Here is a 24,631-nt window from a genome sequence, read left to right as displayed (position 1 = left end):
AATTACCAATCAATTAAAAATAAATATTTTTTTTTAAAATTGCACACACACATACATAGCACATATACAACTTTTTAATACTTCTTATAATCCCAAATAAAACAGGTAAAGACATTCAAATTTCCTGTGTGTTCAAGTTTTCCATAAACTCTTGCCCTGAATTTTCTTTCTAACAACAGCAAAAAAAAAAAAAAAATCAGTAAATAAATCTATGGTACTCTCAGACAGACCAATGGACCAAGCCCAAAAGGAGTCCCACAGATACATAAAAGCTAAAATTTTAATAGAAGTGACATTGACAATATGTGAATGAGAGGGGAATTATTCAATAAATTGTATGCAAACAATTTTATAGAGGAAAAATGAAATCAGAATCTTACATAATCTTTCATACAAAGATCAATGTCAGATGAATTAGAGATTTAAACATGAATGTCAAAGTTACAAAATATTTCAGAAGAAAACGGGAAATATCTCTGTTACCTGGGTGTTAAGAAGAAATTTCTCAAACAAAAAGAAAACTTTCTTTTTTCAGACAAAAAGAAAATAAACTGCAAAGGAAAAGATTAATATATAAGTCTTCATTGAAATCGAAATTATGCTTATCCAAAATATTATAACAAGAGTGACTATATAACCCAAAGCTTTCAGAAATTAAATACACCATAATAATTGAAAAAATGTTAGTGAAGACAGAGAGAATGCCTTCAAGTCAATGTGAAAATTGAAATTAAACCAGTAGAAAATTTGGGGGAAAATTTAAGTATCGGCAACTCTAGCCACTTATATGAAAAGAAGATAAAAATGGAAATAAAGACTTTAAAGGTGCTCACCTTCATCAACCATTGTGCATGCTCAGTTGCTTAGCCGTGTCTGACTCTTTGTGATCCCATGGACTATAGACCACCAGGCTCCTCTGACCATGGGATTCTCCAGGCAAGAATACTGGAGTGGGTTGCCATTTCCTCCTCCAGGGTATCTTTCCAACCTAGGGATCCAACTAACATCTCCTGCATCTCCTGAATTAGCAGGCATGTTCTTTACTACTAGCATCCCCTTGGAGAAGGCAATGGCACCCCACTCCAGTGTTCTTGCCCGGAGAATCCCAGGGACGGGGGAGCCTGGTGGGCTGCCGTCTTTGGGGTCGCACAGAGTTGGACATGACTGAAACGACTTAGCAGCAGCAGCAGCACCAGCATCAGGGAAACCCTCATCAATCATCAGGGAAATCCAAACTAGAACCAAAGTTCAGAGTGAGACACCATTTTACTCTGATTATAGTCAAAAAAATTTTTTTCTTTAATGTGATAGCATCAGTGCTGGCAAGATTGTAAGACCCTGAGAACTGGCATGCACTACCAATGAGACTGTAAAAAGACACAACCATTTGGAAGGCAATTTCACATTCTCTAAAGCCAAGTCCAACTCTTTTGCAACTCCATAGACTGTAGCCTACCACGCTCCCCTTTCCATGGGATTTCCCAGGCAATACTGGAATGGGTTGCCATTTCCTTCTCCAAGGGATCTTCCCAACCTAGGAACTGAGACTGTGTGTCCTGCAGATTCTTTACCACTGAACAAGCAGCAAGACTACAGCACCAAAAATGAGTTGAGAGTCATATAATTTAGAATAACTTTAAAAATAGATGAATTTTTTAAAGAGTTCAAAATAATAAACACTATACTTGAGGGTGTTTTCCTAGTGCTGAAGGCTTACCTTGGGATCTTTCCAAGGGTAATGGTTTGAATAGTAATGTTGGAGACGCTTGGTGAACTTTCAGTCATGGAGCTGCTTCCATAAGCTAACTTGCAATAAACTCTCAGATCCTCTAGAAGCAGGATCTATTCACATGTGATGATTTCAAATTTTTTCCCCAGGTGCCTATGAGCACTGTGATCAAGCCCAGACTCTGAGGGTATGATCTCATGATCCTGAGCAAAAGGCAGCCCCATCAGGGGAAACTCATAGAGTATTAACGTGGTTTTCATATTCAAACAAGAGGTGACTGGGGACCCCTTGAGGACATCCCAGACGTTGATGGTATAATCGTTGTGTCCAGCAGGATACACTGAGGGAGAAGTCCACGCTGGAAGCTGCCCAGAGGCGATAGAGGCAACACACACATCATCTGATCCCGAAGCAAAGGCATCTCCACCCAGATTAGTACCAGACACTGTTGATGTCAGATTCTTGTGTTTGAAAGGCCTGCACACACTGTCCAGGGAACATGTCCCACCCAAAGGATTTCTTGTCACATCCCTCAAACAAGGTGTTCCATGTCTCTGAGGGGGCCAGGTCCAAACAGAGTACGTCGGTCCCATGCCCATGAAAAGCAGGGCAGCCGCCGCCTGCTCTCCACTTTCCACAGCGCACACGTGCCGTCGCTGCTGGCTGTCAGGATCTGCACATCAGAGTTGGTGAAGCCGCAAGCTGACAGTCGGTGTGCATAGCAACAGACTTCTTTTTGGCAGCCTTGTTTCCATTTTTGTCAAACGTCAGTAGATACACAGAACACTTATTATCCAAACCACCGTATGCAGTGGCACGTCCCAACAGGGCGTATGCACACGCCACCACTCACTTGCAGTTCATCGCGACTCCGCACTCCTTGTTAGTAGTGAAGGAATCCCACACTACCACCTTCCCATCCTGCAAGGAGGTCACCATCCTCCTCTTATTCTTGAACCAGTCCATGCACAGAACCTTGTTCCCATGGCCTTTGAGGGTCCTTCTGGTCTTCATGACAAACTGCTCTGGGGCCTCCACGTGCTCGGCCACCTGGTGCAGCTCCAAGTCGGGCAGCTTGGCCCTCTCCTCCTCAAGTTTGCCCTTGAGGCTCTCAGCCTCACTCTTGAACGACACCAACATGTCATTTTCATGTAGCCCGTAGGCTGCTGTCTTCACGCGTGGACCCGCCTGGAGGGAAGCGGGATGCGAGTTAGCAGGCGGCGAAGGCGCGGACCACAGCACCGTAGAAGTGGGTCCAGCTGCCTCCCCATCCTCAGGCACATATCCCAGAGCAATGGATTTAATCTTTCTTGCTGACAAAGTCCCTTAATATTTTTGAAAAATGATAAAACTTCTTGCCAATTTTTAAATTGGCTATCATCTTTAATCAGAAATGTTTGTAATAGTTCTGAAGGATGTTAATTCCCAGTTAAATATAAATACGGCATTATTAAATAAAACTGTTACATCTCTCTTTTTACATGTGTCTAAGGAATATGAATACAAGAATACATTTTTTAACCAACCATCCTTTATTTGAAAAAACTTAAGCTTTTCTTTAGCATTCAGAAATTTAACATGTCATGTTTCTCCTTAAACTTGTATCTCTATTTCATCTTCCTCAAATAATTTTATCCTAAAGGAATATATTTTATATTTGGAAGTTAATCAGTAAAAAATATATGAATTTAGAAGATAAAAAAATAGTAAAGACAAAGCACTAGTGAGTAAAATGTAAACAAAAAGAAAAAAAACAAGGAGACTTCAGTTTCTGGGAAGACAGAGTAAATGTACTTCTTATTCTTCCCAATAAGGACAATTTATGAAGAAGAAAGAAGAAAGACTGTTTAGGGACCATAGGACCCACAGAATGACACAGTGGTGAGTTCCTTGGAGTATCTTATATCCCAGACATGTAGCCAAAGAAATTGGCAAACTGGAACTACCAATAGGCACATGTAAGAAGAAACTCCAACAAGAGCCTCTCTCTCTAGTCTGGCTCAATGCACATGAATCTGAGCAAACTCCAGGAGATAGTGAAGGATAGGGAAGCCTGGTGTGCTGCAGTCCACGGAGTCATAGAGAGTTGGACATGACCTAGAGACTGAACAATAACAGCCAAGGGAAACAGGAAAGGGGCAGCCTAGCAAAAGAAAAGACTTAAAATATATATATACCTTCTCAACTTCATTCAATCAAACACCAAAGGAGGGGGGCAAAAAGTGTGGCTCCACCTCAATCATGCTAGCAAAAACCAAGTGAGGAGCCTATACCTTCATCCTTATAAGACTATAAAAGTTGCCCCAATCCCCTCCCTGCCAGGATGGTTTCAGAGATAAGCAAGTAGTGAGACAAGCCTTTCATCTCTCCTGGCTAGTGACAAGCCTACCCTGCAGTGTTAGTGGAGACCACATGGAGAACTGCAACTCCCAAACTCCTAACCCTGCCAAGCAATAATGAGGACTCTCCAACCGTGTATCAACAGAGCACACTGTTTTAAGAAACTTGTACTTCTATTTCCAACTGTCAGTGCAAGGCAAATCTTCTCCTGCTAAGGTGGTGTCAACATAAATCCATCTAAAATAGGTTTAAATAAGCTATGGTCTCACAATATCATACAAAAATGTCCAGGTAGCAATCAAAACTCACTGCTTATACCAAGAAACAGGAAGATATAAAACTGGATGAAAAAAAGAAGTCAATAGATGCCAACACAAATATGACAAATTTGTTAGAACTATCTACGAATATTTTAAAGCAATCATAGTTAAAATCCTTTAATAAACAACTATGGAAAACAAATGAAAAAGTAGAAAACCTCAGCAAAAAAATAAAATGTAAGAGAGATTTCTGCATGATAGTAGAGTAAGATGCTCCTTTTTTTCTCCTCTTCAATCTAAAAGTAAAGAATCTACAACTTCAAAAAGATGCCTCTGCCCAATATACCAGAACACAGGAGAATTCCATTTATCTGCACACCTAGAGATGGGTGGACCAGAATACATAGAAGCAGGACTAGGGGAACACTGGAGGCAGTGCCTGAAATCTTGGCTTCCAGCCCTATAGCTAAGAGCCTGCAGCCCTATAGAACCTGGTAGAAGCAGGGAAGGTAGCTCACACAACACCGGCCTCCTGGCACAGGCAGTTGGGCAGCAGTGGCAGTAGAGTCTGGAACTCCATCCCTTCAGTTGCAAAGTGAAAGTCGCTCAGTCATGTCCAACTCTTTGCGACCCCATGGACTATACAGTCCATGGAATTCTCTAGGCCAGAATACTAGAGTGGGTAGCCTTTCCCTTCTCCAGGGGATCTTCCCAACCCAGAGATTGAACCCACATTTCCCACATTGTAGGTGGATTCTTTTCCAGCTGAGCCACAAAGGAAGTCCAAGGGCGCCAACAATTCCAGCCCTCCACCCGCCACTGGAAGCAGAAAGATCCATGAATATAACAACATATGACATGGCAGAAGTACCCATGACACCAGATCCTCCTGTACCGAATCCCTCCGGCCACAGCTACAGAGCCTGCAAATTAGGGGCACAGCAGACGAGTCCATCATTCCAGTGCTCCAAGCTGTGACACAAGCAACGCTTGCAGCAGCAAGACACCAACAAACCTGGAGGCACAAGCACTGACACCAGGAGTACTCAGTGGCATCTCTGACAAGGCAGTGAAAGGTCAAAAGTGCCAACTCTCAGATATAATCAGAGACAGATGCCAAAATCAGACAGAGGTTACAATAAAGAAAACTAAGCCAATATCTATTATGAATATAGACACAAAAATCTTCAACTAATAAATATGACTGTCTATATTTAGAACCACCATAATTGTTGCATCAGCTGTCAAACATGATTCAGAATACTCTAGAGTAGGAGAAAAGGGCCATAAAAAAACTCTCAGTTAATTAAAAGAAATTATTTTGTTGTTGTTGTTCAGTCACTAAGTCTGACTCTTTGCGACCCCGTGCAGCATGCCAGGCCACTCTGTCTTCTACAATTTGCTCAGATTCATGTCCATTGAGTTGATGATGCTAAACATCTAATCCTCTACTGTCCCCTTCTCCTTTTGCCTTCAATTTTTCCTTCAATCAGTCCTTTTTAGTGAGTTTGCTCTTCCCATCTGGTGGCCATAGTATTGGACCTTCAACTTTAGCATCAATCCTTCCAATGAATAGTCAGGGTTGATTTCCTTTAGGATTACTGACTTGATCTGGTTGCAGTCCAAGGGACTCCTGAGTCTTCTCCAGCACCACAATTTGACAGCATCAATTCTTTGGCACTCAGCCTTTTTTAATCTTCCAGCTCTCACATGTGTACATGACTACTAGAAAAACTATAGCTTTGACTCTATGGACCTTTGTCAGCAAAATGATGTCTCTGCTTTCTAATATGCTATTCTAGGTTTGTCATAGCTTTTCTTCCAAAGAGTAAATATCTTTTAATTTCGTGTATGCAGTCACCATCTTTAGATCATATGGTTTATATTTTCTGACCAAAATGGAATCAAACTAGAACATAATAATAGTAAAATAAAAGGCAAAATTTCCAAACACTTGAAGACTAAGCAGCATACTTTTAAATAATGTATGGGATAAAGAGAATATCATAGAAAAAAAAAGTATATTGATGAATGAAAATTCAGCATATGAAAATTTGTGGTTGGCACATAAAGCACTGCCAAGAGAGAGACTTATAACATTTAAATGTTTATGCTATCAAGAGGATTGTCTCAAATCAAAAGTTTTTCTCCATCTGAGATTCCAGTTGAATGTATTAATATGTTAAAGTTTGATTTTGTCCCCCAGCTCTTGAGTGCCATGATACGTCCTGCTCACTTTTATTTTTCTTTTGTGGTTCAGTTTGTGTTTCTAGTTCTAGCATTTACATTTGTTTCTTATAATTATCTCTCTGCTGAGATCCCTTACACATTAAATGCTATTGCCCACTTTTTTCACTACAGATTTTTAACACATTAGCCAGTTACGTCAAAATCCCTGTCTGACAGTTTCAACATCCAGGTTGTACCTGAGACTGATTCTATTATTTTGTCTCTTGGCCAGACAGTTGTGGGGTTTTTGTGTTTGCGTGTGTGTGTTTACATCTTATAATTTTTTATTGCATTGCACACATATTATATAGACCAGTAGAGACTCGGGTAAATGATATTTATGCTTGTAATGTGCATATCTCTTCCTCTGTTAGTCTTTTAATGTGAAAAGGTGAGAAGGGGTGAGTCAGTTTGGTCAGAGGTTGACGTAAATTTGTTTTGGCATTGTTATGGTAACTTTCACTGTACCACTTACTTCAGCTTGCTTTAGCATGTGTTTTCAGGCAAGAATGTACCATATTTCCAGTGGGTTTTGCTTTTGCTAGTTTGATTGTTTATGCTAGTTCTCAACTTTCAGTCTTCCATGTTGTTAGGGAAATTAAAGGAATAGTCTTTTTTAGGCTTCAAAGATAAAGCAGAGGAGGCCTCTGACCTTGCTTCTAACCTGCCTGGACACTGCTCTGACTGGGAGTAACTGGGAGTGACTGCCTGGTGTGAGTGCAAGACTTGCAGCACCATAGGTAAGATGAGGGAGAAATCTTGAGATTGTTGAGACCCTGGAGCAGGTCTGGTAAACCAAGCCCCAGGCTTAACTAGTTTTATACAACAAAGTTTTATACAACAAAGCAAATAACATTAACAGGAAACCAGGCTTGCAATTTGATCACAGATTGATAATGATATCAGTTTGCACCTGTCCTGGGATTATAAGCGGGAACCCTGAACTGCAATCTTGGAAGTCTCACCCACAGATGCACCGCTTGGGACCCTTTCCCAATTGGGACTCTAGATGTGCTGTAACACAGGACCTCCCAGTGCTGTTTAAGTCTGGATGTTGGTCAAAACCCAATTTGGTGATGTACTCTCTGCTCTTTCAATTTCTGTTTTCATTTAATGTTAGTGTGTTGAAAGTAAGCTAGATAATTCTCTAATAAATATCTGTAATATTTATTTGTATATGATGAGTGGCTTATTTTGTTAGCAAATCCTTTGAACCTGAGATGAAAGTGAAAACTTTTGGCAAAACATCCTGTGTCCTTGCATCACGCAGGAGCTTTTTTCATAAGTCACTGCTATTGCTTGCTGCCCAGAGGCACAGAGAGACAAGGTGTTTATCTGTGGTCTTGTTCCAGCCTCATTCTTAGGCAAGCCCAGGGCTTAAGTCTCTGGAGTGGAGCTTTGACATGCTCTTCTTTTCACATTGCAACCATACTCTGACTTGAATATTTGGTGAGCCTTGTTTGCAAGAGAGTTTCCTGCCCATTGCTATTGTGGATGCGTGCCTATTGACTTGGTCATGTCCAGCTGTTTGCATCCCCATAGACTGTAGCCCACCAGTCTCCTCTGCCCATGCATAGTTGAGCTAGTGTAGGACCCTAGCACCAGGAATTTTTCTGTCTTTCCCCCTGAGATAAAAGGGTCCTTTTTTCCTTTTGCCTCTTCCCAGTTGCAATGGGTCTTCATATGTTCCTTGGGAATGACAGCATTCATTTTTCTTTCCCTATCATTATAAATATATTGTACCATATGAGAGAAATTTCTAGGAGGAGCTTCATGTCTTTCTCATAGTCACTGTTTCCCATCTCTGACTCCTGGTTCCTAGGTTTACTCATGAGCACCGCTGGAAGCTTGTGAATAAGAATTTGTGAGTGAATGTAGACTCTCTTTGTGTCTACGACTCCCACAATTTCAATACTCTCACTTGGCCTCAAGAAATTCATTAAAAACTTTAGCTCAACAGCATCCACTATCTCTCCTTACCATGTCCCGCCACATAAGTCACTGCTTACACTTCATTTCTCCTTGGAGCAGACTGCCTATGGGTTTTCAGTTGAGCTCCCTTTGACATGAGCTCTCTGATGATCTCAAGTTCTGATTTTGTAATTTATCTGACTTTTTCTTATCTTTAGGTTGGAAACAGTCTTTTCAACTTTTTGCATCCTAGGCAAAAATACAAGTCTCAAAATTGTCAATTTATGATTAACATCTTGAATTTTACTCACTAGTTGTGTAATTCCTTCCATAGCACCTCATTTTTTCCTGGTTTTCTGAATGATTTTGTCCTTTCTAATATAATCTTTCTGCAAACAGCTCTCAAGTCAACACATCTCAACTACTGGTTTTTTAAACTAAAATTTTGATATTCTGTATATGATAAGGCTATTTTAGCTATTTCTGTTTCCTTCAGTTTCTTTGGAATTTAAGTTCTTAATTTAACTTATATTGATAATAAAAATTTAACAGTATTCACAATTATCTTTAAGGTTTTATTTGCTAGACATAAAATAAAATTGTTATATCATCTGAGGAATTCACTAAATAATAGTCAATATTCTAAGGTTTTCAAAGCTGTAAGAATGCAGGTGCATTCTTTACCAACTGAGCTATGAGGGAAACCCTTTTAGGTTAGGACAAATATCGGGTATAGTTTTCTGTGCCATAGGGTAGGTTCCTGTTGGTTATCTATCTTATATATAGGGTGTGTATATATTTATTCCATCTTCCCAATTTATCCCTTCCCCTTCTTCCCCTTTAGTAACCATAAGTCTATTTTCTATGTCTGTGGATCTATTTCTGTTTTGTAAGTAAGTTCATTTGTATCATTATTTTTTAGATTCTACATATAAGTGATATCATATATTTCTCTGTCTGACTTACTTCACTCAATATGATAATCTGTAAGTGCATTCATGTTGCTGCAAATGACATCATTTTATTCTTTTTTATGTCTGAGTCAATGCCACTTTTCAACAGCATTTTCTCACTTCATATCTCTGTGAAGTGAGATATCTCACATTTTGGTAATTCTTGCAACATTTAAACCTCTCTTATTATATTTGTCATAATAATCTATGGCCAGTGATCTTTGATATTACTATTGTACTTGCTAACACCACCAACCATGCCCATATTAAACAGCAAATGTAATTGATAAGTGGCATGTGTGTTCTGACTGCTTTACTGATCAGCCATTCTTCTGTCTCTCTTCCTCTCCTTGGGCCTTTGGATTCTTTGAGACCCAAAAATATTGAAATTAGGCCAACTAATAACCCTAAAATGGCCTGTAGGTGTTCAAGTGAAAGAGTGAATTTTGTATCTCTCTCTTTGTATTAAAAGCTGCTGCTGCTGCTGCTAAGTCACTTCAGTTGTGTCCGACTCTGTGCGACCCCATAGACGGCAGCCTACCAGGCTCCGCCGTCCCTGGGATTCTCTGGGCAAGAAAACTGGAGTGGGTTGCCATTTCCTTCTCCAACGCATGAAAGTGAAAAGTGAAAGTGAAGTCGCTCAGTCGTGTCTGACTCTTAGCGACCCCATGGACTGCAGCCTACCAGGCCCCTCCGTCCATGGGATTTTCCAGGCAAGAGTACTGGAGTGGGGTGCCATTTCCTTCTCCGGTATTAAAAGCTAGGAATGATTAAACATAGTGAGGAAGGCATGTCAAAAGCCAAATAGGCTGAAAGCTAGGCCTCTTGTGCCAAACAGTTATCCATGCTGTGAATGCAAATAAGTGTTCTTGAAGGAAATCAGAAATGCTACTCCAGTCAACACATTAATAAAAAGAAGGCAAAACAGCCTTATTACTGATTCAAGAGAAGTTTTAGTGGTCTGAATAGAAGAACAAACCAGCCACAACATTTCCTTAAGCCAAAACCTAATCCAGAGCCATGCCCTAATTCTCTTCAACTTTCTGAAAGCCGAGAGAGGTGAGAAAACTAGAAGAAAAGTTTACGCTAGCAGAGGTTGGTTCATGAGGTTTAAGGAAAGAAGCCATATCTATAATATAACAGTACAAAGAGAAGTAGCAAATTCTGATGTAGAAGCTGCAGCAAGTTATCTAGATTATCTAGCTCAGATAATTAATTAATGTGGCTACACTAAAAAGCAGACTTTTAAGCAGACAAAAAAAAAAAAAACAGCCTTGTTGCATAGCTAGAGAGAAGTCAATGTCTGGCTTCAAAGGACTGGCTGACTTGTTAGAAGCTAACACAGCTGGTGACTTAAGTTGAAGCCAATGCTTATTTAGCATTCCAAAAGCCCTAAGGCTCTTGAGAATTATGTTAAGTCTATTCTGCCTGTGCTCTACAGGACCTCAGAAACAAGACCTGGATGACTACAAATCTGTTTACTGAATATTTCAAGGCCACTGTTAAAATACTGCTCAGGAAAAAAGACTCAAAATAGTATTGCTTATCTTTTTTTAAAAAATCAGTGCAGTAAATGCATTTTTTTGTTTGTTTGTTTGCTGGCTGCACTGAATCTTAGTTATAGCACTCAAGATCTTCATCGCCCAGTACAGGACCTTCCTTGCAACATGTGGGCTCTTAGTTGTGGCATTTGGGATATATTTTCCTGATCAGGGATCAAACCTGGGCGTCTTGCATTGGGAGCCCTGAGCCTCAGCCACTAGACTATGGGAAGTGCCTATATCTGTGATTAATGGGAAGAGGTCAAACTATCAACATGAATAGGCATTTGGAAGAAGTTGATTTCAACCATCAGGATAACTATGAGGGGTCAAGACTTCATGGGAGGAAGTAACTGCAGATATGGTGGAAATAACAAGAGAACCAGAATTGGAAGTAGAGCCTAAAGGTGTGACTGAATTGTTGAAATCTCATGATAAAACTTCAACAGATGAAGAGTTTCTTCTTATGAATGAGCAAAGAAAGTGGTTTCTTGAGATGGAATCTACTCTTGGTGAAGAGAGGCTGTGAAGACTGTTGAAATGGCAACAAAGGATTTAGAATATTCCATAAACTTAGTTGTAAAATAGCAGCAGGGTTTTAGAGGATCGACTACAATTTTGAAAGAAGTTCTACTGCAGATAAAATGCTATCAAACCGCATTACCTGCTACAGAGAAATTGTTCCTGGAAGAAAAAAAAAAGTCAATTAGTGAGGCAAATTTCATTATTGTCTTATTTTAAGAAATTGTCACATCCTTAAGCAACCACTACCCTTATCAGTCAGCAGCTGTCAACACTGAGTCAAGACCCTCCATCAAAAAGATTAATATTTACTGAAGGTTCAGATGATAATTAGCCTACTTTAACAATAAAGTATCCTAAAAGTAAGGTAGGTACATTTTTTAGACATAATGCTATTGCATACTTAATAGGCTACAGTATAGGATAAAAACAGCTTTTATATCCATTGAGAAAACAGATATGTGTGCGATTTCCTTTTTTCACTTTGAGATAGCTACTTTATTGTGGCAGTCTGAAACTGAACCCACAATGTCCCCAAGGTATCCCTGAATATACTCATTGCTATTTCAGTAGTTTGTAAGCAGTTTTAAGATTCTCTAGCCAATTTCATCCATAACATATCAATCTTACTTTAAATTATTTTAAGAAAAGTATGTGTCACCAATCACCAAAATTGAGCCTTCTTATTGTGGTGGTGGTTGGTGGTTTAGTTGCTAAGTCGTGTCCGACTCTTGCAACCCCATGGACTGTAGCCTCCCAGGCTCCTCTGTCCATGGGATTCTCCAGGCAAGAATACTGGAGTGGGTTGCCATTTCCTTTAAATCATTTTTGTTAAAACCATCAAAACATTCCTGATAAGACTACAATAGGTAAGTTCATCAAATTAGATATTCTACAAATTGAACTTTACTTTCTGTGAATTGATTTGAAAACTGTATATTAGGTAAGTTTTCAACTTTGGAAGATTGAATGTTGACCAATTTACCTGCACTCATTAAACTTTCAAACATTAGAAACAACCTAAGCATCCATCAACAGGGATGCATTAAGCACATTATAATATATTCATAGAGCTCAAGTGTCCAAAAGAAAATGGTGCAGTTTCAAACAAATGACATGAACAAATCTTCAATACATAAAGAACAAAGCCAGCTACTGCCATTAATATAATTCAGTGGTTGTAAAGGTGTGATTCTAAAAGTGTGATCATCACTACCTGGGAACTTGTTAGAAAAGCAAATTCTCAAATCTCAGTTCTAACTGTGAATCAGAAACCCTGAGGGGTGCTGTGTTAATGCAAACTGTGTTTTAACAAGCCCTCAGATGACTGTGAAGCATGCTGAAGTTAGAGAACCACTGATATAATTAAAAGAGAAACTGCATATATGCATGCACAGACACACGTATATTCTTTCATATGCACAGACACATTCTCATCCTTCTGGATGCAGAGACTGCCTTCTAAAAGCACACAGGAATCCATAAGAATTGCTCTTTCTAGGCAAGAGAACAGAAGCAGGAGGGGCCCAGAGTGAAAACAAAGCTTACTGTTGATATAACCTTGTGTACTATTAGAATAGGTTTTCTGTGAATGCCTTTGACAAAAGTAGATTTTTTTCTTTAATCCTCAGGTTTAATGCTAATGAAATGTTCACAGCTATTACTCATGTAAATTTTTTCCATTTAATTTCCATGTTGAAATAAAGGAAAATAAGAATTCAGGCAGGTGGGAAAGAGAACATTTCTAAATATTTTCTGCCCTTTCCCACAGTAAGCATATTAAGTTTGAGGAAAAGGTTACAGGTTACAGTCAAGTTACATATTTCATTGTTAGAAACCTGAAACAACTGAAGTAACAAATAGTAACTTTAATTAATAGTCATGCTATTATCTTTCTAAAGATATAACCACGTGGGCATTTTTAGAATATCTACATGAGATAGAAAATTATTTATAAAATTTATCAGACTAGGAGTCTACAGACCATAACTTTAAATGCAATAAAAGATATCATGTATAATTCATCTCCTTCACACGGTAGTGAACTTGGCAGTAACCTCAGTTGAAGCTCAGACTCAAGCTTACATTAAATCTCTGAAGGCAAAAATTTGCAATTTTTTTTCATTCTATATGGTTTTCTGAGTTTGTGTTAAATATTTCAAAATGTTTAAAATATAGTCTTATCAGCATATCTTTAAACTTCTATTTTTAAATCAATTCTGGTAATCAACTAATTATAACCATCATTACAAAAAATATTGAGTATTTCCAAAGTTCAGTATTATTTTCTTTTTTGAGACAGCAAGATATTTTCATTTTTCAGACCACAAATCAGGTAAATTTTATATAATTTAAATTATATAAATAATTGGAAGACTATAAATCCTTGTGATTACGGTAAGTCTTAATTTCTACTTACATCAATAAAAGTTATGTAGTGGTTTAAAAACATGCTGCTGTCCCTCTGTCATGTCTGACTCTTTGCAACCCAATGGACTACAACCCACCAGGTTCCTCTGTTCATGGGATTTTCCTGAGAAGAATACAGGAGTAGTTTCTTATTTCCTTCTCTGGGGATCTTCCTGATTCAAGGATCAAATTTGAGTCTTCTGCGACTCCTCCACTGTGGGCGGATTCTTTACCACTTAAACCAATGGGGAAGCCCCAGTTTTAAAAATAAATCCACAATTTTTAAAAAATTTCTCCCTTCAAGAGATGGAACTTTACTCTTTTTCTCTTGAGTGGACCATGCAGAAATGATGTTATTTCATTTCTGATGTTAGGTTACAAAAAGGCTGTAGCTTCCATCTTAGATACAAAAAAATCTTTCACTTAGTTCATGCACTCAGAGAATTCAACTCCTATATAGTGAGACTTCTTAGGCAGCTTGGAGAGCCCTACGTGGTGGGAAACTGAAATTTCCAGTTAACAGCCAACAAAGAACTGAAGTTTGCCAATGAAAAAGGGAGAGGGCTTAGAAATGGATCCCACTTGCACATCCCCAGGCAAGCTTAAAGATGACAGTAACCCTACGCAATCATTCACTGTAACTTTAAGACAGACCCTGAACCACAACCATCTAGCTACAGATGACTCTGACTTAAAAATCCCTGACTCATAGAAACTATAAGCTAATAAATATTTGTTGTCTTAAGCTGCTAAATTTTTGAGTAATTTGTTATGCAGAGATAAATGATTAATGTATGCCCTAAATAGTACTGTTAAATACAGTAGACATGAAATATGTGTTTCTCCAACGTCACTTGCTTTGCATAATCACTCCCCCATTACAGTAAATAATCCTGCATAATCCATGACATTCCTGGTATGGCTGACTTTCATTCCCTCCTGGGCAAGGAGGCCTGGACCAGCCCAGCAAAGCAGAATACCTCAACCACGGTGACTGCTTCAGAGCTGCACGTGGAAGGCTGGCCAATCAGTTCAGTTCAGTTCAGTTCAGTCGCTCAGTCATAACCGACTCTTTGTGACCCCATGGACTGCAACACACCAGGCCTCCCTGTCCATCACCAACTCCCAGAGCTTGCTCAAATTCATGTCCATCGAGTCAGTGATGCCATCTAACCATCTCATCCTCTGTCATCGCCTTCTCCTCCTGCCTTCAATCTTTCCCAGCATCAGTGGTCTTTTCCAATGACTCAGCTTTTTGCTTCACGTGGCCAAAGTATTTCAGTTTCAGCTTCACCATCCATTCTTCCAATGAATATTCAGAACTGGTTTCCTTTAGGATTGACTGTGTTGATCTCCTTGCAGTCCAAGGGACTCTCTAGAGTCTTCTCCAACACCACAGTTCTAAAGCATCAATTCTTCAGTGCTCAGCCTTCTTTATAGGCCAATCAGAATCCCCTCAGATAATATTAAGAGTTATTTGGAAAAATAACGCCTCTGAGAACAGTAGTCTAAGTGTCACATAAGATTAAAGCTGCCAGACCATCTTTACACTCCATGGAAAAAAAAAAAGTTTTCTGAAAATGAAGCCAAGATAACATATGAAAGCAAACAGATATGAAGCAAAAAGAGAGGGTTGTTCTCATCACATTTTTAAACCTCTGTATTGTAAAATCTACATTTTACCTCCCAGTTAGGTGAGCTTTTCCATACATTAGCTATTTCAGGAAGTCAGATAGGGTTTCTGTTTCCAAATGAGTCTGAATGAGTCAACTGAATGAGTCCTAATAAATTTGACAAATTTTATAAACTCAAAATATACCTTAGACTCTTGCTTCTGGCCATGATGAATTAACACAAATCAGATTTATTCTGTCACCATAAACAATTTAAAATAAACAAAATGTACAAAACAACAGCTTTCAGCTTTGGACAAAAGTCATCTCAAAAAAGTGATTTCAGAGAAAAAGGAAACAAATGAAGGGAGACCTAAAATTCCTCCAGCCTACCATCTGCAGAGTTCCTAGGCCTCAGAATAGTAGAAACCAAACAGATATGTCCTCCTGAATTAAAGAGATTGAGCTGAGAATTTGTGGAGTCCAAAGAAGCTAAAGTTTGTAGATCAGCATAAAAAACAGGGAGTGCTACACAGAGAGAGTGTGAATTCTAAAAATAGGCAAAGAGTTTCTCGAGTCCTCAGCTGAGTGCTTTTTTTAAATTAATTTTTATCGGAGTATAGTCACTTTACACTGGTATGTCAGTTTCTGCTATACAGCAAAGTGAATCAGTCAAATGTATACATATATCTCCTCTTTTTTTTTTTTAATTTCTTTGCCATTTCAGTTCAGTTCAGTTCAGTCGCTCAGTCGTGTCCGACTCTTTGCAATGCCATGAATCACAGCACGCCAGGCCTCCCTATCCATCACCAACTCCCGGAGTTCACTCAGACTCACGGCCATCGAGTCAGTGATGCCATCCAGCCATCTCAGCCTCTGTCGTCCCCTTCTCCTCCTGCCCCCAATCCCTCCCAGCATCAGGGTCTTTTCCAATGAGTCAACTCTTCACATGAGGTGGCCAAAGTACTGGCGTTTCAGCTTTAGCATCATTCCTTCCAAAGAAATCCCAGGGCTGATCTCCTTCAGAATGGACTGGTTGGATCTCCTTGCAGTCCAAGGGACTCTCAAGAGTCTTCTCCAACACCACAGTTCAAAAGCATCAATTCTTCAGTGATCAGCTTTCTTCACAGCCCAACTCTCACATCCATACATGACCACTGGAAAAACCATAGCTTTGCCATTTGGGTCACCACAAAACATTGAGTAGAGTTCCCTGTGCTATAGCTTCCTAGGTGGCCCTAGTGGTAAAGAACCCGCTTGTCAATGCAGGAGACATGAGAGACACGGGTTTGATTCCTGGGTGGGGAAAATCCCCTGGAGAAGAAAATGACAACCCATTCCAGTATTCTTGCCTGGAGAATCCCATGGACAGACAAGCCTGGCAGGCTAGTCCATAAGGTCAGAGTCAGACATGACTGAAGTGACTTAGTGTGCATGTGCTATACAATAGGTTATCATCATTAGTTATCTATTTTATACATAGTATCAATAGTGTATATGTGTCAATCCCAACCTCCCAATTTAGCCCCCCTGTACCCCTTGGTATCGATATGTTTGTTCTCTATGTCTGTGTCTCTATTTCTGCTTTGCAAATATCATTATCTATACCTTTTTTCTAGATTTCACATATATGTGTTAACTTACAATATTTGTTTTTCTCTTTCTGACTTACTTCACTCTGTAGGACAGTTTCTAGGTCCATCCATGTCTTTACAAATGACCCAGTTTTGTTCCTTTTAATGGCTGAGTAATATTCCATTGTGTATATCTACCAAATCTTCTTTATCCATTCAACTGTCAGTTGACACTTAGGTTTCTTCCACCTGGAAAACACATAATTCAAAAAGGCACGTGCACCCAAATGTTCATTTCAGAACTATTTTACAATAGTCAACTCAACACTTTTTAGCACTTGCATGTGAGGTAACTACCAGAGGTTGGTGAAACAATTCCAGACATCATTGTAGGCTGAAAATAATCCATCTTCCCAACAGCTAGAGTGTAGAAATCTCTTTATGTATGAGGCAACTGGTCATGTATTCAAACCATAATAGAGCCAAATTAGCTCTGGGCTAAAGGTTACTCTGCTGTTTTCAAAGAACTTAGGTAAATTATAGAATAAGCTTCAAAAATCTGTGAAAGAATACAAAAATTCTAGAATCAGACAACATAAAATTCACTAAATCACTCTGATAATTTAATTTAATGCTATACTGGCAGCCCTCAGCAGTATAATAAAGAAGGAAATTTTTAAAACAAGAAAAAGAAAAACAGATTGGAGGAAAAAGAAAACTTACAGATGACATTGTCAAGGGAAGCACACTGACTGAAATCCCCCAACCTGGTCAGGCCCTTTAGTAACCATTTGCATGAGTTGTTTTATGACAGGAGATCCTGATAAGGAATATGGAACTAATAAGCCACCACCAACCGGAAGAGTTCGGGAAAGGTCAAAAGGAGACACCGCGTGTCCGTCCATTTCCCAGAATCCCTCTCATTAGCATCCATCTTGGCTGAGCAATGCATCCACTACCAGGAAAAACTCTGAATTAGAATGATTGGCCAAAGACAACCTGGAAACTAATCCCATCACCCTAAAACCTGAGACTGTGAACCACGTGGCAGAGCAGTTCTCCTGGGTTCCCTTACCCTACTGCTCTCCCCCCCGGCTGCCCTTTCCCAATAAGATCTCTTGCTTTGTCAGCACATGTGTCTCCTAGGACAATTCATTTCTGAGTGTTAGACAAGAGCCCAGTTTCGGGCCCTGGAAGGGGTCCCTCTTCTGGCAACAACATGGTCCTCTATGTAAAACATCTTAAGGAATTTCCAAAAATCTACTAGAATTAGCAACAGAGTTTAGTAAGGTTTACAAAATCAATAAACAAAACCAATTATAGTTTTACAAACTAGCAATGCTGCTACTGCTGCTAAGTCGCTTCAGTAGTGTCTGACTCTGCACAACCCCAGAGACGGCAGCCCACGAGGCTTCCCCGTCCCTGCGATTCTCCAGGCAAGAACACTGTAGTGGGTTGCCATTCCTTCTCCAATACATGAAAGTGAAAAGTGAAAGTGAAGTCGCTCAGTCGTGTCCGACTCTTTGCGACCCCATGGACTGCAGCCTACCAGGCTCCTCCAACCATGGGATTTTCCAGGCAAGAGTACTGGAGTGGGGTGCCATTTCTTTCCCAGCAATAAGTAATCAAATTAAAAATTTTAAACTGTACATTTACAATAGTATGAAAAATTTGAAATATATAAGAATAAATTTTGACAAACTATGTCATACCTGTACACTGAAAACTATAAAATATTGATGAGAGAAAATTTAAAGAAGAAGCAGCATCTTCACAGTTCACATCAATTATTGTTAAGATTTTATTCTACCTGAGTTGATGTACAGGTTTAACACAATCTCAAACAAAATGCCAACAGGTTTTTAATAGGAATAGGCCATCTGACTCTAATAGTTATGTGCAAGTACATAAGGAGAGGGTAACATGTAGGAAGGCTAGGGGTCCCCAAGCAGAGGAAATAAACTGCAAGTGGCAGAGGTTTTTTTGTGTAGGGGGTGTTTTTGTTTTTGTTTTTTCTTTCTCTATACAAAATTAAAAGGAGCTTTCTTTTAAATTTCTTTCTTTTAAATTCTGTGTTGTCATGACAGCAGGGTCTGCCTGAACTTAACTTTCTCAAACCTTGAGCTAACTCATGTGTTTTTCTTATGGAAATGTTTTTCTTAAGCTATGTTAATGAACTATGTATTCGCTTTGGAATCTGCCTTTCTTCAAATCTGCCTAAGACTCAAACTTTGAATTGATAATGGCTCAACAAACCAGTAGGTCTTACTCATGGAAATGTTCTCTTAAACTATGTTGATGAAACTATGGATTTGCTTGGAAATCTGCCTTTCTTTAAGATTCATGTCAATTGTTTTATGGCCCAGGGATGACTCATCCTGTGCCAATGCTATCTCAAAACGCATGTTGTAGGAGAGGGGCCTGGTGCAACTCTCTTAGTTTTGAGGTTATTCTTTATCTGATTAGCAACTTACTAACAGATATGTAACTCCTTGCTAAAAACTTGCAAAAAGGGCACTCTTTCTGCGCCCTTCCAATGTCTATGTCAGAAGCTTCATCTATCCCTTTTATACTTTAATAAAACTTTATTACACAAAAGCTTCAAGTGATCAAGCCTCGTCTCTGTCCCTGGATTGAAATCCTCTCCTCCAGAGGTCACAAATCCCAGCATAGCTCACGGCTCATAGCCACAACCTTTCAATAAGACCTAAAGAAACCAAAGTGATCATTAAAAGTAATGAACAAAATTGGAGGACTTATACTATCTAATTTTAAAACATATTACAAGACTGTAATCAAGAAAGTGTGATGTTGACATAAAAATAGACATATAATTCAATGCAAACTAACAGTGGGTCCAGAAATAGATACACAGACACCTTGTATGGATTTCAACAGAGATGTCAAGGCAACTAAATGGAAAATGATAGTTCTTTCAACAAATTGGGCTAGAACAATGGGACAACCTTATTTTGAAAAGCAAAAGCCTCAACCATTCTCTGACATTATATAAAAACACTAACCATAAGCTGAAATATGGAAGCTTAAATTATCACATTTCTAAAAGACAGCACAGCATAAAAATCTTGGTAACCTTAAGTTTGACAATGGTGTTTTAAATAGTGTACATAAAGACATCAAAGAAAACAATCATAAGTTACACTTAATTAAAGTTAAAAACTTTTGCTCTTTATACTATATTGTGAAGAAAATAAAAGGGCAAGTCATAAATTTAGAAAAAATATTTGAAAAACATGTATCTAGTAAAGGACTAACATATAGTGTTGTAGCCACGCGTTCCGGGAAACAAACTCACTCAGAAGGACAATGCAGATAGTGGAGTGCAGTTTATTACACTGGCGGGCCCAAGGCAGAGTCTCCTCTTAGCCAAGGACCCCGACTAGCATTTGTGAAAATCTTTTATACCCCATGTGTACGTGTCTGAACCCACCACTCCAAATTCCTTGAGACTTACATAAACCAAGGAAAGTACAATCCCAATAACCCCATCATTCATGTGCTATGTGCTTATGTGCTCAAACAGTCAAACAATTAGCCAATAATCAATAAACCCGAGGGTACACTCCAATAGATACAGAAAAATGTATTGGAGTCCAGGCCCTATGAATTCCTTCTTCAATAGGTTCTTACAACTCAATAAAAAGGCAATCTCACTTTGGAGCTAAAATAGAATACAAGTGGTACCTTCCTCATCTCACTCCCTTATCCCTGCCCCATGAAGAGAGAATTGTTTGAAAAACAAAAAGTCTCAAATTAGAGGGTAAGCAATGCTATCTCCTTGAAGCATTTCATGTCTAAGAGCAGAACCAGATCCCTCAGAATAGTCAAAAAGAGGATGTGATGGTCAAAATCAATGAAATGAATAGGTGCTGTCTTCTTGGAATTAGAAGAAGAGTGGAATAAATTAGAGGGCCATGAAACCAGGCCAGAGGAATAAAATAATGTATGAGGTATGGGTGAAATTCAAATAAAGTACCACATTTAAAACCAAGAATAAGATCTAAGAATACTACAATTCTACATATTTTATCACTAACATTTTCATCTCCACTGATATTTTTGACATTATGGCTTTCAGGATATTAAGAAATGTATGGTAGCCATTGAAAACTAAGATTTAAAATTGCCAAATATTGTATATTATCTTATGCAAATTTATGCATTACTTTGGCTATAATATATCTGTGTCTTGTAGATAAGGTTTGAGGTTGTGCTTCATTAAGGCCAAGAATCACACAGTAATAATAATGGATAAGAACCTAATTTCAGACAACACTATACTGCTCTACTCTTCCAACAGTATCCTAATGTGAGAAAGAGATAGAAAGAAGAAAGGGCCCCCTGAGAAACAGGCAAATTATATGACAAGAACAGAACATTGACTAACAACAACAGTGCTTTCTAATCTGCAAGAAAAATAACTCAATTTGTTCCTAGTTCCCTCCTGTTTATTCCTAGTTAAATAGAAAGCATTGAGTGTATCACTTTTAAGCCTACTGATGGCTACAGTCAAGTCAGATCTGCTTAGTTGAAACACAATTTGCAGGATAAGAAACCAGTTCTTTCTTGGTAGATATAATCTCTCTTGAGAAAGGGAGAAAGATTGCTAGCGAGAACCTCTATCCTTAATCCAAAGTCTTACCACAAACTTCAGAGGAGGCTCTTCGTGTCTTCCACTTTCATGGATCAACAACTGAAATCCTTAATAAGCTATATTGTGCTGACCCTGCTCATGTTCTTCTCTCTGTATTGTATTAGTAGGGAAACGGGTCAAAGAAGTAAACTCTTCTTAGATAAAATTTAGGGGCATAAATATGTCACCAAAATTGGGCCTTCTCAAAGGACAACCTCATTCCATGCCCCGCTTGCAGTGGAAAGAAATATTAAAGAAAAACTCTAACTCTAGAACTAGAATTTTAAAAATAAAATACATTATAAGGAAACTAGTATTCCTTAGCTGTGACCCTAGTTTTTTCCTATTCTTAACACCACAGAGCTAATCAGCAATGCCTGGATTTTCATTGTCTACACTCTCCCGACATTCAACACATGTACACATATACACAAACTCTCTGCTGGGTTCCATATATTTTAAAATCACAAAAACTTAGGAATTAAACATTTTTAGAAAATAAACTCTTTATTTGAATATGAATAGCTTAATTCATTGCTCATTTTAGAAAACATTAACCAATCTTCACTGAGCACGTATGTGTCAAGAAGAGTTTGAAATGTTTCCTGTTACCTCACTTAATCCTCATCAAAGCTTCCAAGAAAGAGGGAATGCTGTCACCCTCCATTTTGTGGAAGTGAAAATGAGGCACAGAAAAGTAGAACAGAACCAGACATGTTAAAAAATACTTCAACCCACATTGAAACCCTGGTGATCTGACTCCAGAACCCAATTAAACACCAGGTAGCATTACTTCATGGCAAATAGATGGGGGGGGAAATGGAAATAGTGATAGACTTTATTTTCTTGGACTCCAAAATCACTATGGACAGTGATTGCAGGCATGAAATTAAAAGATGCTTGTTCCTTGGAAGAAAATCTATGACAAACCTAGACTGCATGTTAAAAAGCATAGATATCACTTTGCCAACAAAGGTCTGTATAGTCAAAGCTATCCTTTTTCCAGTAGTCATGTACAAATGTGAGAGTTGGACCATAAAGAAGGCTGAGCACTGAGGAATTGATGCTTTCAAACTGTGGTGCTGGAGAAGACTCTGGGGAGTCCCCTGGACAGCAAGGAGATTAAACCAATCAATATCTTATAGGAAATCCACCCTGAATATTCATTGGAAGGACTGATGCTGAAGCTGAAGCTCCAATACTTTGGCCATCTGATTTGAAGAGCCAATTCATTAGAAAAGACACTGATGCAAGGAAAGATTGAGAGGAGGAGAAGGGGATGACAGAGGATGAGATGTTTGCATGGCATCATTGACTCAATGGACATGAGTTTGAGCAAACTTTGGGAGATAGTGAATGATAGGGAAGCCTGGCAGGATGCAGTCCATGGAATAACAAAGAGTAGAGTTGGAAATGACTAAGTGACTGAACAACAAAGCTTTCCCTCTGATAAAACTATAACTGAGCAGGACCTTATGGGACCTTCCCATAACCGACTTCTGCCTGCCTTTTGTCTAAAATTAGTCAAAAATAATTAATCAGAGAAGGTAGAAAATGCAGAAACAAAGGAAAATAATCAAACAAGACAAAATAATAATAGTTTTGCCTTAAACAAAGTCAAAGACGGGCTATAAGTATCATTCTGACCATGTTCTTTGAGCTGTTTTGCAAATACTCAACCCCCACCAGATGAAGAGGTTAACTGAATGTTGTCTGCAATCATGTAGACCCCAGACTAGTTGCAACTAGTTGGAGTGTTTATGATGTTGACTCCCGATTTCCTCACCACCAACCAATCAGAACAATTTCCATGTGCTAATCACACAGCCCACAACTTCCCTTCCTCACCTGTCTTTAAAAACCTTTCCCTAAAAGCTTTCAGGGAGTTCAGACCTTTGAAGTACTAGCTGTCTGAACTCCTTGTTTGATACCTGCAATAAACACTGCCCTATCCTTTACTGCAAACAAGTATCAGTAGATTGGCTCTACTGCACAGGTAATTAGACCCAAGTTTGATTCAGTAACAGAACAAGTAAGAGAAACTAATGTATTCTAAAGCTCCAAACACCAGAAGTGTTGTTAACCCATGTCAGTTGCTTTGACTGTAAAACACAAGGTTATAATCAAGTGCTACAGGATTATTTTGCCAAATCAAACTTGAATCCATGAAGGAGTGAAAGCCTCGCACGGTAGTGAGCAGTTGAACTTCCCTGGGGAATGTCATCCATTGTGGCTACAAAAGGATCAGGAGCTACACCTATACTGGCAGGCCAACTCTCCTGAAGCATCCATACTGTCTGAAGGGCTTGGCTGTGACCATGGCAACCCTCACCTTCCTGCTGTGTCACACCTGCTTTCCATCATGACAAGAATATCTTCACCCAGCTATGGAGTTGTATATTTCTGCAAATAGTGATTTCAGCAAAATGGTTCATCTCCAGGTTCTAACCCAGCTTTCAGGTGAACAAATTTAAGCCATTTCTTGACTATCCTTTAGAAATGAAAGAAGAGAGGAAGAAAAAGAGAGAGGCAGATTTTCAAAATGACAAAAATTAGATTGAATCTTATTTCTCTGAGGCTCATATAAAGCTTAATCTGAGCATACATGGTTTTGTTCCTTCATTTATCTAAACTATTTTTGTCATTTTTATTAAGTCAGGGGCAAATAAAAGTATTTTACTTATCATTCTTTAAAAAGCCTTTTACACCTCCCAGGGCAATTATCTGAGTGCACATGAAACCCTACCATTTAGTTATTTACAAAGACGACTCCAGGGTCCTTCCTCCTTAAATAAAGATCTTGATTCTTTGTATACACAGCATACACAGTAACCAATTTGGAATTTGGTATTACTTTCTTTGACAATTCAAATTTTAATAACACATTTTCTCTCTT

At 38.8% G+C, this 24,631-nt stretch overlaps 1 pseudogene; it reads right to left on the bottom strand.

Moving 5' to 3' along the window:
• Positions 1–1,897: 1,897 nt before the first annotated feature.
• The window catches only part of LOC104985768, a 56,964-nt pseudogene continuing 34,230 nt past the window's right edge, over positions 1,898–24,631 (bottom strand).

The sequence above is a fragment of the Bison bison genome, unplaced genomic scaffold (assembly GCF_000754665.1).
Source record: "Bison bison bison isolate TAMUID 2011002044 unplaced genomic scaffold, Bison_UMD1.0 scf7180017864060, whole genome shotgun sequence".
In the NCBI taxonomy this organism is placed as follows: domain Eukaryota; kingdom Metazoa; phylum Chordata; class Mammalia; order Artiodactyla; family Bovidae; genus Bison; species Bison bison.
This window is presented reverse-complemented; position numbering and strand designations above follow the sequence as displayed.